This window comes from Zingiber officinale, chromosome 5B (genome assembly GCF_018446385.1).
Source record: "Zingiber officinale cultivar Zhangliang chromosome 5B, Zo_v1.1, whole genome shotgun sequence".
Classification (NCBI taxonomy): domain Eukaryota; kingdom Viridiplantae; phylum Streptophyta; class Magnoliopsida; order Zingiberales; family Zingiberaceae; genus Zingiber; species Zingiber officinale.
The window spans coordinates 99,679,627-99,697,466 of record NC_055995.1 but is presented as its reverse complement, the minus strand read 5'-3'; the positions used below and the strand labels follow the sequence as shown (position 1 = coordinate 99,697,466).

At 35.5% G+C, this 17,840-nt stretch overlaps 2 long non-coding RNA genes across 2 annotated transcripts; both read right to left on the bottom strand.

Moving 5' to 3' along the window:
- Positions 1–281: 281 nt before the first annotated feature.
- Positions 282–825, bottom strand: LOC121987681. The gene is made up of 3 exons (XR_006113688.1): positions 747–825; positions 578–658; positions 282–321 (listed from the first exon to the last, which is right to left on the bottom strand). It is a non-coding gene; the product is annotated as an uncharacterized LOC121987681 (long non-coding RNA).
- Positions 826–7,595: 6,770 nt separating this feature from the next.
- On the bottom strand, positions 7,596–9,755 carry LOC121985166. Its single transcript, XR_006113073.1, has 3 exons — positions 9,673–9,755; positions 8,682–9,022; positions 7,596–7,966 (listed from the first exon to the last, which is right to left on the bottom strand). It is a non-coding gene; the product is annotated as an uncharacterized LOC121985166 (long non-coding RNA).
- Positions 9,756–17,840: the final 8,085 nt, after the last annotated feature.

Below are 17,840 nucleotides of genomic sequence, written 5' to 3'. Positions count from 1 at the left end.
ACAACAATCCAAATCCTAGTCCTAACCTCAGTAAGCATGGTATGTCACTCTAGAAACAAAGATACTCATGGTAACAAGATAATCATGGCAACAAATCACGAGATATAAGCACGGATACATCACAGGTGACAAACCTAACATGCTAAGGATATCAAACAGTGACATACCAACGGCAAACATGTTCATTGCATGTAGTTATAAAATACTATGCATATCCAAAGACATTATCATAAAAGATAAGTCAAGAGGTACCCGCCTCCAATAGAAAGGGTCGTATCCAATCCAAATCCAACGTCGAGTTGCTCATCTCGCGTCACAGTCCTGTAATACATAGTATACAGATTTAGCTAATTAAATACCAATTAATTAGCTAAATCAAATCCTCGAGAAACTAACATAAATCCAAATCCAATTATAAACCCTAATTGGATCATTTAACTCCTCAATCAATTCTAATTAATTCATTCGAATTAGGGCTTGCAATAAAATAACCAATCATAATATCTTACTTGATTTAGCCCTAATTCAATACATACCTAATTCATCAACAACATGAATCAATTTCCCTACTTCTTACCTTAATCCACAGCCCAACAAATCCATAGCAAAGACAACTTGCTGTCGGAACAGAGGTAGCTATTGGAAATCAAGAAACGCCCTGCAATGCACTGTCTGGATCAAAATGAAGCTTAAGAAATCGACATCCAAACAACAACCAAATTCTCAGAACAACCTGAGCACCTTACCTCTTCCTCTAATCGCCTGCGATGACCAAGAACCCGACGAAGCTGCTGCTGGAAACCTTAATACCAGAGACTCAGGTCGATAACAAGTTGGCGGCTGGCACTGGACGGCTGGCAGGGCGTGGAGAGGCTGGAACAGCCCGATCCGGCGGTCGGCAGTGGTACACAAGGACAGATCTAGGGCACGGCTCATAGCACTGCTCGGGTCAAGAGTTGGCAGCGGCGCAGGGCGGCGGTCGTCTGCCGGTGCTAGGGCATAGGGAGCCGCGGGATGATCACCTGGCTGCAGGGGCTGGGCGGCGTCGGCGCACAGATCCGAGAAGGGGAAAGGGCGGCGCTTAAGTGTCGGCGAGAAGAAACGTCTGCGGCACAGGAAGAGACAAAATCGGGCGGCACAGCTCGGAAGAGAGGGGAAGAAGAAGCTTGGCCGGCGTTCAATCGGAGGAGAAGAGATAACCGCCGGCGCTAGGAGGTTAGGGCACGGGTGAATTCGGCGGAGGAGAAGAGAAATGGCACGCACGGGGGGGGGGGGGAGAGGTTTCGGTGAAAACAGGGAAAGAAAAAGAAAAAGAAATAAATAAATAATTTCAACTTTTCCTCACTTAAATTGGGTAGCCTAAACAGGCTTTCCCGGGCCCCATTTATATCCCCGTTAACTCGTCCATACGAGCTCCGAAAAATTCCCGAAAAATTTCAAAAAATTTCGAAAAATTCTCTTATCAATATTCGCCATTTTCGGTATTTTACATTCTATTTCGAAAAATTCTCTTATCAATATTCGCCATTTTCGGTATTTTACAGTATTTTTATCACTTTATTGCGCAATTAAAAAAAATAGAGATCTGGGACGAACTTTGAAGTTTGTCCCAGATCTGGGACGAACTTTGAAGTTTGTCCCAGATCTGGGACAAACTTTGAATTTTGTCCTAGATCTGGGACGAAATTTGGAACGAATTTTAATTGTCCCTAAATTTGCCCTAAAAACATCGAACATCCATCATTTCTTTCATCTTCTTTCTTTTCACGATGGCGACTGTGGATGTTGATCTTCGGCCACGAATCCACGATCTCCGGTAGGTAAGCTTTGGGTTTTTTTTCCTCTCTCATCTCTCTCATCTCTGCTGTGTATCGTCGCGTCTCCCCTTGCACGGCAACAGCCCGCCTTGTCATGCGATTGCTCGTGCACGGCAGCCGCCTCGCCTTGCTGTGAGGCTGACCTTGCACGGTAGCTACGGTGCCTCCTCGTCGAGGCTACCCTTGCATGCCAGCCGCGAGCCGCTGGATCCAGGCCTTGCTCACCGCTGGCAACTGCTGGGAGCCACCAGATCATGCCCTTGCTGGCCACTGGTAGTCGCCGGCCGCCGGATCCGGCTCTTCCTGGCCGCTCGCTGCCGCGAACCGCCAGATCCAAACCGTACTGGCCGCTGGCAACCGCGCGTCGCCGGATCTGGACCTTACTGGCCGCTAGCAGCCGCGCGCCGTCGAATCTTGACCTTCACCTGGCTGCTAACAGTCGCAGCTCGGGCCGATTGCTGGCAGCCGCGGGCCGATTGCTATTGCAGACCCCAGCAGCCGCTGCTGGCCCCTACGGCTACTGCCAGCCCATAGTGTAGTAATATTTGTGGGCGTCCAATAGTATATTTGTGTGTGTACTCTTATATATGATTGTAAACTTTGTATTATTGTTTATGCAGGTGAATTTGCATTGGCGTGGCTTGGAGAGATGCTCATCTTTATTCTCCGTTGTTAGGTATATGTATCTAGATATGTTATTTTAATCATGAAAGCATTAGTGTAAGGATGAAATAAATGTGCCTATTATACTATATGATGTTATTGTTTTCTTTGTTATATTTTATTTCATTTGTATGTGCACTAAGTACATATTCATCATTAATATATTATCATTAGTAATATAGTTTATTGGAACTAGACAAAATGTAGAATAAAAGAAGTTGGATGTATAACAAGAACCTGTCCGATTGTCGCGTTTTAATTGATGAGTTTATCACTGGCTTGAGACAATTTTTGAATTTTGCATCTAGTCAAGTTGATTATATGGATGACAATAAGATAAGATGTCCTTGTAAAAAGTGTCACAATGGCAAACTTTTACTCTGTGATAAAGTTGAAGAACATCTTTGTAGATTTGGATTTATTCCGAAGTACTATAATTGGGCATCTCATGTTGAATCGTTCATATCTGATGATGATTATGCACGAAACATACAAGTCTCAGTTAGTGGTGAGCAGAGTTATTATGATCAATTAAATTCATATCAAAGGATGGTTATTGATGCAGCAGGTCAGAATTTCAATCCCACCATGCATAGTACAAGTTCTAGTTATCCTCCACCAGTTGAATAAATGTTTACTACTTATACATCACCTTTGGAGGAGGCAGAAGTACTTGGTGTTAATGAAACATATACTAAATTTCAAGAAGTGTTGAGTGCTGCTGATGAACCATTATGGGCTGGTTGTAACACTCACACAAATTATCTCTCATTGCAAGACTGTTGAATGTCAAGGCTGAGTGTAATGTGTCGGAATATTGTTTTAATAAGTTTGTTCAAACTTTTGAAGAGGCATTGCCGCGTGATAATATATTGCCCAATGATTTTTACACTATGAAAAAACTTATTAAAGAATTAAGTCTTCCAGTGGAAAGAATTGATGTATGCAGAGATGGTTGTATGCTATATTGGGGAGACGATGCAGATACAGATGTTTGTAAATTCTGTAATCAAGATAGATACAAGACCATCAGAAGAAGTCAACAACGACGTAAATCATACAGTCAGTTGTTTTATTTGCCTTTAACTCCTAAGTTACAAAGACTTTATGCATAAAAGACAACTGCTGAACATATGACGTGGCATGCAAATCATCAAACAGAAGATGGACTAATGTGTGATCCATCAGATGCAGACGCGTGGAAAAATTTTGATAGGACATATCCGGAATTTGCAAAGGAGACTCGAAATATTAGATTAGGTCTCTGTGCTAATGGATTTGCTCCGTTTGGCAAATCAGGGAAAAATTATTCATGTTGGCCAATTATTTTAACTCCGTATAATCTTCCACCTGGAATGTGCATGAAAACACCTTATATGTTTTTAACATTGGTTGTACCTGGGCCACAAAATCCGAAGAAGTTAATAGATGTTTATTTGCAACCTTTGATTGCAGAATTGAAACAATTATGGGATGAAAGTTTTCCTACATACAATGTGCATACTAATCGGATGTTTATAATGAAAGCTGCTCTTCTTTGGACCATAAATGACTTTCCAGCTTATGTATGGAGAGATCAAAATCAATCAGATTGAAACATGGGAAGAAGCCGAGTTATTTTGATTGTCATAGACAAATTTTACCACTAAATCATAAGTTCAGAAGGAATAAAGATGAATTCACTAGGAATAGAATTGAAAGAACACATCCTCCATTAAGATTGACATGTCAAGATATTTGGCACAGAGTGTTATACTTTTCATCTGTTATTGAAGACCCACATGGTACAACATATGATTATGGAAGTACACATAAATGGACAAAACGGAGTATTTTTTGGGATTTGCCATATTGGTATAGTCATTTAATACATCATAATCTTGATGTAATGCATATTGAGAAGAATGGTTTTGATAATCTGATAAATATAGTGATAGATATCAATGGAAAAACCAAAGACAATCTCAATGCTAGAAAAGATATGCGACTCCTTTGTAAAAGACTCACCCTTGATGTCGATGGAAATAGTAGGGGACCAAAGTTAAAAGCAGTTTATACATTGAATAAAGATCAGAGACGTGTTGTTTGTGAATGGTTGAAATTTTTAAAATTTCCAGACGGTTTCATTTCTAATATTGGAAGATGTGTCGATATGACATAATACAAATTGATTGGTATGAAAAGTAATGACTATCATATATTTATGCAAAGGCTTGTTCCTATTGCTTTTAAGGAACTATTACCAAATTTTGTATGGGGTACAATTACAGAGTTAAGTATTTTTCTACACGATATCTACTCAACTGTTTTGAGACACTCACATATGGATACATTAGAGAGAGGCATTCCAATTATTTTGTGTAATTTGGAAAGGATATTTCCACCCTCATTTTTTGATTCCATGGAACATCATTTGGTTCACTTGTCATACAAGGCTAAAGTTGGAGGACCTGTCCATTTCCGATGGATGTATCCATTTGAAAGGTAAAATTTTAATCTGTTATATTTTGACAAATTGAATGCATAAAAATATACTCATTTTATTATATAATGAATCTAATATAATTTGTATTATTGCAATCAGATTCTTATATCATTTGAAGAAAAAAATAAAAAATAAGGCACATGTTGAAGCATCTATTGTTAATGCATATATTGTGGAGGAGGTAACAACTTTTGCTTCATATTATTTTGAGCCTCATGTTCAAAGCAAACGACAGAGACTAGGAAAAAACGATGAAGGTCCAATTGATCCCAATATAAACTCATTCTCAATTTTTAACTACCTTGGTCGACCAAGTTGAACATGTAAGGAGAGATACTTAACTGGTCAAGAATGGCGGACGACTCATACATATATTTTACTGAATTGTCTAGAAGTATCGTCATATTATGAGTTAGTATATATTTTTAATTTTTTATTTTTCTTATGTTGTAACTTTTAGTGTTATAATTTAGCTTTTTTATCATAAGACTTTTGACAAATTATATTCTGGCTTATCACCACAAGAGTTTGATCGCTTATGCGAAGAAGAATTTGCACCATGGTTCAAAACATTTGTAAGTAGTCAATTTAAATTTGAATTTCAAATATGAATGTTGTAATAATTGCCAAATTTGAATTTAGGTTCATGATAATCAAACTCAGATTGAGCAAGAATTGCTTATCCATCTAGCATGGGGTCCGAAAGCAATGGTACGCACATGGCCAGTGTATTTCATAAATGAATATAATTTTTATATTCAAGAATATGGAATGGGAAAGAATACGATGAATAGTAGAGTTTGTGTTAAGTCATCCAATGATGGAGATGCAAGAAATGATTTTTATGGCTTATTGGATGAAATTATAGAGGTAGCATACCCTGGCCCATAAATGGGAGTTATTCTATTCAAGTGTCGCTGGTTTGACCTTATCAAAAGGATGAAGGTGCATCCACAATATAATTTGGTTGAAATAAATCATAAAAGATTTTATAAAAAATATGAACCATTTGTGTTGGCACAACAAACAATTCAAGTATTCTATGCTTCATATCCTAGTTTGAAATGTAACAAAATTGATTGGTGAGTTGTTTGTAAAATGAAGGCACGACAAAAAAATTGAGGAACATCGGGAGGGCATTGCTTATCAACAAGAGAAAGTTACTAATATATTTCATATAGAAGAACATATTATTCCAACGTTACAAGATCCCACTGGAATAGTGATAAACGTGGATACAACTGAAATTGATGATGATGAGGAGGAGGAGGAGGAGGATGAAGACTTTGAGTTTTTATAATGAGTAAGTTTTTATATTTTATTTTCATATATTATATTGCTTTATTAAGAATAAATTTATTTTCAATTTGCAATTCCCAAAACTCATAGCTCAATTAGTTTATTTGTCTCAATTATATACAAAATTGTTTCATTTTTAAAGTTATATATCTTATATGTTAATACTCTGTATTTTTTATAGATAATTACAAGTTATATCTTATCGTCTTCTCGGGGTTCGTGGATTCACTCTTTTCTTAGGAAATATGGTAAGTTTTTTGGTTTCATTTATTATTTATTATGAAACAAATTTGTATTAAATTTATCATATGTTTGAATTTTCAGAATCTCTTTCGACGAGGTGGTCGCAGACGGAGCGCTCAGCATATAACACCTACAAACAATGTATCTACGCCCCCACCTAATTAGGCAGACACTGCAGGACCGTCGCATACACCTTCAACAATATCATCCTGTGCACCATCGCCTTCCCCTTCCCCTTCGGCTGTATCTTCGCCAATCGAGTCCCCAGTAGCCTCTTCCATTCCTTCCCGACATTCGATTGCTGAGAGGCTAGACATTCGAGAGTCTATACCCCCTTGTGGAGATTCGTAAGTAAAATTAAAATATTTTTTTTTTTCAACTTCCATAATTATTTAACATGTTTTTTTTGTAAATTATAATAGGTTCGATAATTATGTCCATGTTATTCACGAGATTAATATAATCGTGAATAACCATTGGAGAGGGGACTCGATGAGTTATACTAGCACTCCAGCACCGACTAGAGAGTTATGATGGAGTGAATTTAAGGTATATCTCATTTGTTTTATATCTTAAATGAAAGTAAATATACACTACAAGAAAAAAGCTATAAACAACGCTTTAAAAGCGTTGTCTATGTAGCTGAAAAAGCGTTGTTAAAAGCACTGTTGTTAAAAGTCTGCTCAAAGACAACGCTTTAAAAGTGTTGTTGTTTGTAGCAAAAACAACGCTTTTGCAACGCTTTAAAAGCGTTGTCATTTTTAGAAAGACAACACATAAAAAACGTTGTCTTTGTTAAAGACAATATATAAAAAAACGTTGTCTTTGTTAAAGACAATACATAAAAAACGTTGCCTTTATTAAAGACAACACATAAAAAGCGTTGTCTTTGTTAAAGACAGCGCATAAAAAGCGTTGTCTTTTTTACCAAAGACAACAGTTTCACAATGCATAAAAAAATATTATTTTTTTAGTAAAATATAAGAAGTTTTAAACTATTGTCTTTTAATACGAAAGACAAATAAAAGATAAATGAAAATAAATCTATTTCAATCAACAACATATTATTAAATAAACAACTAAGATCAATATAGAAATTATCATCCTTACACATCTATAACAAACATAATTACTTGCATACAAAGAAATTTTAATTAGGAAACACTCAAAACTACTCCTATTGACTACATCTTATTGCATGAATTTAAAGAATCTTGATGGATGCTACTTATCCTCTTGACTTGAATGTTCTTTACTCATTGGCTTTAACCATCTTCTTGTTTAAATCCCAAAGTCTTCTTAATAGTTCTTCGTCGAAGTACTTTCCAATCACACCCTTGAAATTTGGATGCAGTGCCACATAGCATGTAGTTGCTGCTCCTATAATCATCCATATCCGAGCTATTTAGTTGGAGTTTCTGAATATCTCCATTTACCATTCAAAATATCTGAAAAGACACTGCATGTAAAATTTCCAAAATCTCAATATTTAATGAAAGTCAACAAGAACAATTTATACATTACAGTTACAGAAAGTACATATACAATAACAGGTTATAACCACAACAATTTGTATGGATAACAATTTAAGAACTCACATCATTCTTAAAAAAAAAACTACTTATGCATCAACAAATGGTATCTTACTCTTGACAGTTAAATAACTAGTTTTTCACAGTAAACGGGGACTTAACACATATTAAACATATATAGAACAACAACAAATAGAAAAAGAAAGAAAAATGGAATTATCCCCACGCTTCACAGAAAATTCAGATTTAAAATTTAAATCCTAAATGGAAGCACCTAGAACCACAATAACAATTATAATATAAAACAAAACAATCACAGCATGATACCAACACAACAAAACTTGTGAATTAGATTCGTTGAGGCATGCACTACTTCCACAATCTAAAGAAAACAATAGAACCAACTTAACTAGCATACAAACAATTCTCAGATTTAAATTGTCTCAAAACAATTAATGATGACTTTGCAAATTTTAAATAGTTTATTTCAAATAATTTGAAATAAGCAAGATAATATTACTATTGATTGTAGTGAATCTCTCTCAATAATTTCAACTTCTTCAATAATCTGTCTCATAAATTGCATCACATAATAACTGGTGAGAAAGATCAAATTATTTATAACTGGTTATGAAGACTTACGTGATTGAAAATTCTGTTGAAGTTGCCAGATTCCTTGAAGAGTTGTTCAAAGTGAGGCTTACAATACAAAACACCTTCCATTAAAGAAACAAAAGATGAAGAGTAGAAAAACTCTTCTAATGTTAAATCATTATTTATGCAATTACCAACCGCTTTCTACAAAAATGATTGAAATTTTTCATAACGTGATTTAACTTATTCAACTGATAGTGGTTAATTATCATACCTAGCAATATTCCATCAGAATTAAGAAAGTTGAAATCCAATAGAGCCAAAATATTATAGCCTCCCATCATCATCATCACCTCAACGTTGAAGTGGTTGCAGATGATCCTATCGAGCTACAATTTCTTATTAGTAGCATAAACTAGAAATAGGTTATGAGGAACAACACTTCTTTTGTCATTGGAGTTCTAAATTAAGCAAGGATACATAACTTGCATTGATTCATATTGCCATCATTTTGAGAATCCTGATGTAAAAAATGTAAAGCCCAGGCACTACAATCTGCTCTCACTTGAATAGTAATCTTGCTCACTATATGTTATCAAGCAATGAATCATTCTAGATTTACTCAATCTTGATATATATTTTTCTGAGGATACTACCTAAAGCAATTTAGTCCTACTAAGTTTCCAACACAAAGAAAGACTATAGACAAAATTGCATTTTTTTTAGCAACAAATTTACAAAGGAGTCAACTATTGGATTGCATAACACGAGTAACAAGATACGGAGACAAAATTTCTACTTTTATCATGATCTAAAAATAGAATATTTAGTTACTCTATAGAACTAGCTCGAATATCAAATCTACAACATCGATCATTTACTAGAAATCTCAGCATTCCAAGTTATTTGGAATGCATCAGACGAACACATCTTACTCAAACTCGCTACTTCCAATGAAAAGAGATTATTACAAAGTAAAGTTCAAATAACAACATAAAATTCCAAAAGGGAGAACACAGACAGAGGCGAACGACGATACCGTGAGGGTTCCTTTGTAGTTATTGCACTTGAAGCAGGACTTATGGAAAACGATTTCGTCGGCAGTGAGTTGATCCATGAAGTTATCCATGAAATAGATAACTCCATTTTACCAACACAAGTTATTTGCCTCGCATAACTCAATGTGATGGAGTGACCAAAAATTCAAATAGAAAAGAAAAGAAATTGACATATCCAAATGAATTATCTTTCCAGCAACAAAATTGGGCAGCTATGTTCCAATGTTTAAGTTGGCATCAAAAAGAGGAAGATCACCTCAGATTTTTAAGCCGCGGAGGCTAGGTCGTAGGCATCGTGGAGGAGTAGCAGAGGAAGTTAGGTCGTTGGCGGCACGAAGGAGTGGCGGAGGAGGCAAGGTCCCGGCCGGTGTGGAGATGTGGTGGAGGAGGCTAGGTGCGAGCGATGGGTTTTGGAGGCTAGGTTTTTCATGGAGATGAGTTTTGGCGGAGATGAGTTTTCATGGAGATGAGTTTGGGGAGGAGCTAGGGTTTCGGCGGTGGGTTAGGCAGAGGAGGGCTTCGCGTGGGTTTGAGGGAGGAGGGTTTTGTGGGCACTTGTAAAAAATCACGCATTGGTCTACATATGTATACTAAAAAAAATTATGTAATAGACAACACTTAAACACAACGCTTTTTAAAAAACGTTATCTTTGATATAAAAATAATACCAATAGACAACACATATTTAAAAAAGCGTTGTCTTTAATAAGAAATAAAAAATAAAGACAACAGTTTTTACTAAAAGCGTTGTAAAAAGAAAAAAGACAATATTTTTTTAAAAAAACGTTGTCTTTTAAGTATTGTGTAATCCCAATTTTCTTGTAGTGATATCAATAATTATCATTTTTTCTATTACAACGATCATTGACTTGGGACATGAGTGATGAGATGGAAATAAGAAGGATTTTCATAAAAAAATGTAGCGATCACATTCGTCATGTATTCAATCATGCGAAGTCAAAGGGGAAAAAACCACCATTCATTACTGAGGAAAACTAGATAAGGATTACTAATTATTGGGAAACTGAGGAATTTAAAACAAGAAGTCACCGAAATAAAACAAATCAATCTTTTAATTCTGGAGGCATCTCTGCTACATATGCGGGAGGATCTATCAATATTGATGAACATAGACGCAGATTGATAATTTTCTAACACTCCAATTATTTTCTTAATCTATTTGACACTATTTAATTATCTTTAATCATCTTTTTTTAGTCCAAAGAACTAGAAAAGGAGCCTACATTTATAGAAACTTTTACCCGCACCTTTCAGAAAAAAGATAAGACTTGGAGCGGGGATAGAGCTAGAGCAATCAAGGTTTTAATAAATTTTTGATCTAAATTTATACATTAGATTCTATTATTAATGTACCCATTATAATAACTTAATGTTATTATAATTATAATTTATTTTTTGTTACAATACAGGAAAAATACGATGAACTAGAGACAGCAAAGAGATGTTCTGGTTCTGCTAGTGCAGATATAGAGGGGTCTGAGTCATCTGTTGGTATTGATTTAAATTTATGGCTACAGGCGAGTGGAGGGTCAAAAAAGGAGGAAAGATATTTGGAATGAGTTCTTTGAGCAGAACATATAGAGTTGGCCGTATTTCTTCTTCCTCCTCACTGACCCAGCAGATGAACCACTTGACTGAAGAGGTTTCACAATTGAAGGATATTTTAAATGAAAGGGATGAAGAAATGAGACAAATGCGCCTAAATCAGGAATTGATTTTGCGACATTTTCAGTTAATTTCTGCTCCAAGTCAAAATCCTCCCGGTGACGGTAACGGTGATGATGGTGCTCATGATGATGGCGAAGGTGATGAATCTTAGTTAATTTATGGTAAGTTTTATATTAGATTTTTTTGCATTTATTCGTAAAGAAGTAGAAGAATTAAGAACATCTATATTGGTACATTTAGTTAATGCAAACAATAATTAGTTAAGAAGGAAGAAAGAAATAACCAGCAGGTCTTAATTTTCTTTGCTGTTAATTAGTTGATCATGATGTCTGGAAACGCCTAAATGTTGATAAAGCTTTAGAATTTCATATACCAAAGAGTAAAATCAAGTTTTATGCTTGGAGTTGCCGTGTAAAAATGTAGCCTTCATGTTTTATACAATCAGTGGTAAATTAAAAAGATGGTTGTGAACATGAGATGCATAAAATGACTGGACTTATTTCATCCAAGCTTTTGTGATGAGTGAAAGTAGCTCCATAGAATCAGCTAAATCTTGAGGTGATTTTTATTTTATTTTATTAACATTTCTTTTATGTTGAATCTGCTTTAGCTTCAATAAGCTTCCTTTTAAAATAAAATTTGAGCTTCGTGGAGAAAAACCATGCATTTCTTGTTGTACAATCCTTTCACTTTGGGCTGGGGTTTTCAAATGTCGTACGATCATTATTGTGGTTCTTTACTTTTGCCATCAGCAAATCAAGAAGCTTCAAGGGAGAACATGTTTGCAACCTAGAGATTCTCAAGGCTCATGTTCAACTCAACCAATATTACGTTTTATTCAGAACTCATGAGTTTTATTGAGACTAGTATTTCTGGAGAGGATACAAAAATTATGGATATTTAGCTGAATGAGTTAGTTTACCTCGCAGACAAGTCAAGAAAGGATCATTACATTCCTTGTATGAGCTGAATTTAAGTATGTGTGTGTTATTTTTAACTCTGTTAGGGGGGATACAACATTAACTGGTTGCTTTTGTGGATGTTGCACACGTTAACAGTAAACATAGTAAAGTATCTTAAGCTATTATTTCTAAATTCTCTAATGAGTTTTGGTTTTCTGGAAGATTATGAGAATGAGGTTATACTTTTTAGTTGTTTTCTTGAGGATAATTGCTTCCTGTAATTTGCTTTCATACATATAGTTGGGGATGCGCATTGGTTATGTTGTTGAATTACAATAGTTTTCCATATTAAACATCAGTTTCTAGCAAATACTTGGCTGCCAATTCCAGAGAATCAGTGGTGAATTAAAAAGACGGTTGTGAACATGAGATGCATAAAATGACTGGATGGATAAGTTGATGCCATTGTACATTTACATATTTTATGTAAATCCTAAAATGGCTCACGCTCATCATCACCGGGCTTTTTTAACTATAAAAAATGTAACTTGGTTTTATCTAGGATACTCCGTGGGGCTTTAAGGTTGCATTTTCTTTTGGAGGAATGATTGTCATAAACAATCAAAGTAGAGAAAAAGCTGACTTGCAAGAAATTAATCAACAGAAATACAAGAAATGCAACCTCAGCAGCATACCATATTTATCAGGAATAGATAAAGTACTACTTAGATGTTCCAATTGAATGCAATTGTATCTCCACTTGATACCATATGCTGTTCAATGGCGTTGACTGGTTGCATCTGAAACAATATTGCAAGGCACGGGCATTGCTATTGAAACCAAACCAGATTATGGACTAAAGCATAGGACAATAAAATGAGATATGATGGCAAAGATAAAAGCAAGGGAACATGACATTGAAAGTTGAACAAGTTTTATATGTCTTATTTCAATTTTATATTATTAATATGTTTTAGATATATTTTTTTGGTATAAATATTAGTTATTATTCATTTATAATTTGATGCATGAAAAGGAGAATGAAGAATGGAAGAAGGTGCACGAAGCTCCCGAAGCATGACGATTAGTATTTTCTTTTATGCTTTAGATGCTTTGATGTATTTGTTATTTGGATTATGAGTTGTTGAATCAAATTAGTTCTTGTTTTCATGTGTAAATATGATGTGTGTTGAATTGACATATTTGAATGTTAGATATGAGATGTGTAGTTTTGTTTATTTTGATGTGTATAAATATGATGTGTGTTGAATTTTGGTTAATATATTTTAAATTTTAATATGGGAATGATAAGTGATTTATAGATTAGCTTATGTAATGATGTATTTAATATGTAAAATAGGATAAAGAAAATAAAAATGTAGAGATTTGATTTTTTTATATTTTGGGATAAAATTTGGGATGAATTTGGATTCGTCCCAAATTTGGGACGAACTTGGATTCATCCCTAATTTGGGACGAACTTGCGACAAATTTGGGTTCATCCCAAAATCTGAGTTACTTTGAGTTCCCAAAGTTCATCCCAAATTAGGGACGAATTTTGGATTCGTCCCAAAATCTGTGTTGCCTTCATTTCTCAAATTTGGGATGAATTTTGGCTCGTCCCGAATTTGGGATGAACCAGATTTCGTCCCAAATTCGGGACAAACCAGAATTTGTCCCTAATTTGGGACGAAAATCTAATTTCGTCCCAAATTCAAAGACACTATACTGTAAAATTTGGGACGAATTATTTTTTTTCGTTGCAAAATTTAGCAATGACATATTTGCGACGAATATATTTTTGTCACAAAATTTGTCACAAATAATTTTGCGACGAAAATTTTTAAAAAATTCATCCCTAAAATCGTCCCTAAAATCCTGTTTTTTTGTAGTGAGAGACCTCAATCGAAGCACAAGATCGAAGCACAAAATCAAAACACAAAATTGCTAGCCTCTTGTGTTGGTGTTTCAGGATCCATACAAAGAAAAACTAAACTAGTTCACAGTGGAATAAAGAACTAGTTGTAACTTTCCTTGTAGTTAAAGACCTTTTGATCTTTTGCTGTATTCCTCTCATCTTCTTGGACATCGTGTGGGCAACAATCTACCAAGATGAAGACACCTGACCTTCTCCTTCTTTTCCAAGCTTTAGGCCACCAAAGAATACAAAGTGAAGAGGTCTCCTCCTTCTTCTTCTTCTCCTCCAAGCAACCGGCCACCAAGATAGAGTCTTCTCCAAAGGAGCGCCGGCCCTAATGAAGAAGAAAGGCGGGATGTCGTCGGCCTTTAGGGAAAGAAGACAATAGAATAAGATAGAAGAAGGGTCGGTCACACAAGAGAATAAAAGAAGAGCCTTTGGTTGTGTTATTAGAGAGCATCCCCTCCTTCTCTTTTATAATCTTTGCTAGCGGCTAATTGTTGGTTGCTACTCGGAAAACCTATAGGTTCCACTGTACAAAAATTTTGTACAAAGGTCTGAACCTTTTCCTAGCTACCATGTGTTCTTTTAAATTAAATTTTGGATCGCCTGCGGAACTTAACACGTTTGATCCAAAACTTAATCTATTTGTTCTTTTAGGTTTTGACTTGGATCTCCTGCGGAACTTAACACGTTCAACCCAAGTCTCCTTAAGTTATTAATTCCATTAAATATTAATTTCCATAAAAGGTTCCCAGTACTGACGTGGCGAGGCACATGGCCTTCTTGGATATGGGAGCAACCACCACCGACTAAACAAAACCTTTAATAGAAAGCTAATATTTAATTTCCTAAAATAACTTTAGGTTAACCAAAGAGAACAATCAAATCACAAGGAAAAGAAAGAAACAAAGAACACAACTTCGAAAAACATATTCGAAATTCTAGAACGTAAACCTCTTGTATTTGGTATTATTTCCATAAATAACTAGCATGATGCGGAAATAAAATTTACTAGTTATACCTTGTAGAAAACCTCTTGATCTTCTACCGTATTCCTCTTCTAACCTCGGACGTTGTGTGGGCAACGATCTTGAGACGAGAAACCACCAATCACCTTCTTCTCCTCCTAGCTAGGTTCGGCCACAAAGGAAGCTTCACCAAGGAAGAAAAACAAAATACTAACCAAGCTCCAAGAGATGCTAGCTTTCTCTCCTTCTTCTTCTTCTTCTCCGAGTAGTATCCGGCCATCACAAGAGCTCCAATAGAGAGGGAGAGGTTCGGCCACCACAAGAGGAAGAGAGGGAGAGGTTGGCCGACCACACCAAGGAACAAAAGAGGGAGAGGAATAATAGATGTTGTATCTTGTGAAGGCACCCTCACCCCTTCTTTTATATTCCTTGGCCTAGGCAAATTAGGAAATTTAATTACAATAAAATTTCCTTAATTTCCTTGACATGATTTAATTGAGAAAAATTAAATAAAATTTCCCAATTTAATCTCTAATGGCCGGCCACTTCTAGAGGAAATAAATTAGACAAGTTTTAATCAACAAATTAAAACTTCCTAATTTGTTTCTTGAAATTTTAAAAATAAAATTTCTCTTTAAAAATCTCTTCATGGTTGATAAAGGAAATTTCTATAATTTTAATTTTATCAACATGTGGATAATTTTTAAAGAGAAAATAAAATAACTCATCAATCTACAAATAAGGAAAGAGATCTAATCTCTTTCTTTAATCTTTTGTAGATCTTTTACAAGAGAGATATTTTAATTTTAATTCTCTTTAAAAATTATTTCTTCCACATAATAAAAACTAAAATTAAAATCTATTTTTAATTTAATTTGGCGGCCCCACTAGCTTGGGTTCAAGCTAGGGCCACCCAATATACCTAGGCCGGCCCTAGCTTGGTTCCCAAGCTAGCTTGGCCGGCCCCTTATTAGTGGGTATAGAAGGTGGGTATAGGTGAGTATTAAACTTCTACAAATAAGAGGCTACGATAGGGACCGAGAGGAGGAATTGGTTTTGGTCTCCGATAAAATTAAGCATCCCGTGTTCGCCCTGAACACACAACTTAATTTTATCAATGATAATTCATTCCACTAGAGAATTATCATTGAACTACCGCACCAATCCCAAATTACATTTTGGGCTCCTTCTTATTATGAGTGTGTTAGTCTCCTGTGTTTAAGATATCAAATGTCCACTAATTAAGTGAGTTCTTGACAACTCATTTAATTAATATCTAAGTCCAAGAGTAGTACCACTCAACCTTATTATCATGTGGACTAAGTCCACTTGGAGGGTTTAACATGACAATCTTTATGAGCTCCTCTTGAGGACATTATCAACCTAGTATCTCTAGGACACAGTTTCCTTCTATAATCAACAACACACACTATAAGTGATACCATTTCCCAACTTATCGGGTTTATTGATTCAACGAACTAAATCTCACCCATTGATAAATTAAAGAAATAAATATCAAATATATGTGCTTGTTATTACATTAGGATTAAGAGCACACACTTCCATAATAACCGAGGTCTTTGTTTCTTTATAAAGTCAGTATAAAAGAAACGACCTCAAATGGTCCTACTCAATACACTCTGAGTGTACTAGTGTAATTATATAGTCAAGATAAACTAATATCTAATTACACTACGACCTTCCAATGGTTTGTTCCTTTCCATCATGGTCGTGAGCTACTATTTATAATTTATAAGCTACTGATAACATGATCTCTGTGTGACACCACACACCATGTCATCTACAATATAAATTAATTGAACAACTACATTTATCATAAATGTAGACATTCGACCAATGTGATTCTTATTTCTAGATAAATGTTTATACCAAAAGCTAGGCTTTTAGTATACACTCCAACAATCTCCCACTTATACTAAAAGACTAAGCTGCTATATCTGCTGCCATAGATCTGATTCCTAACCCTTCAACATGCCCATCAAAAGCTCTTGCCTTAAGGACCTCAGTGGAAGGATCAATAGGTCATCACCGATGCAATCTAGGCGGCAACAACTTCTCCTCGTTTATACGATTTCTCGTATTGGGTGGTACTGCGCTCATTGTGTTTACTTGCCTTATAGACTTATGGTTTCTTGATTTTGCTATTGCACCAACATTATTACAATAAATTGTAATAATCTTTGACAAACCAAATCATATCTAAGTCTATCTTGAGGTTATTGAGTCATCTGACTTTTAATGGCTACCTCGGAGGCTTGTCATATACTAAGCTTCTATGGTGGAGTCCAGAAAAACACCTATGCTTATCACTCTTCCATAGTTATGACTTTACCTCCTAAAATAAACACAAAAACCCTGAGGTTGACTTATTATTGTACCTATCCGATTGGAGGTCAAAATCCATACAACCCATAGGAACCAAATTAACTGCCTTGTAAGCTAGCATATAATCTTTAGTGCCTCTAAGGTACTTTAATATATGCTTTACTGCAGTCCAATGTCCTTGTCTAGGGTTACTTTGATATCTGCTAACTATGCCCTTGGCAAAACAGATTTCTGTTCTCGTGCATAGCATACATTAGGTTGTCTAACTGCCGAAGCATAAAGAACTGCCTACATGTCCTCAATCTCCTTTGATGTCATCGGAG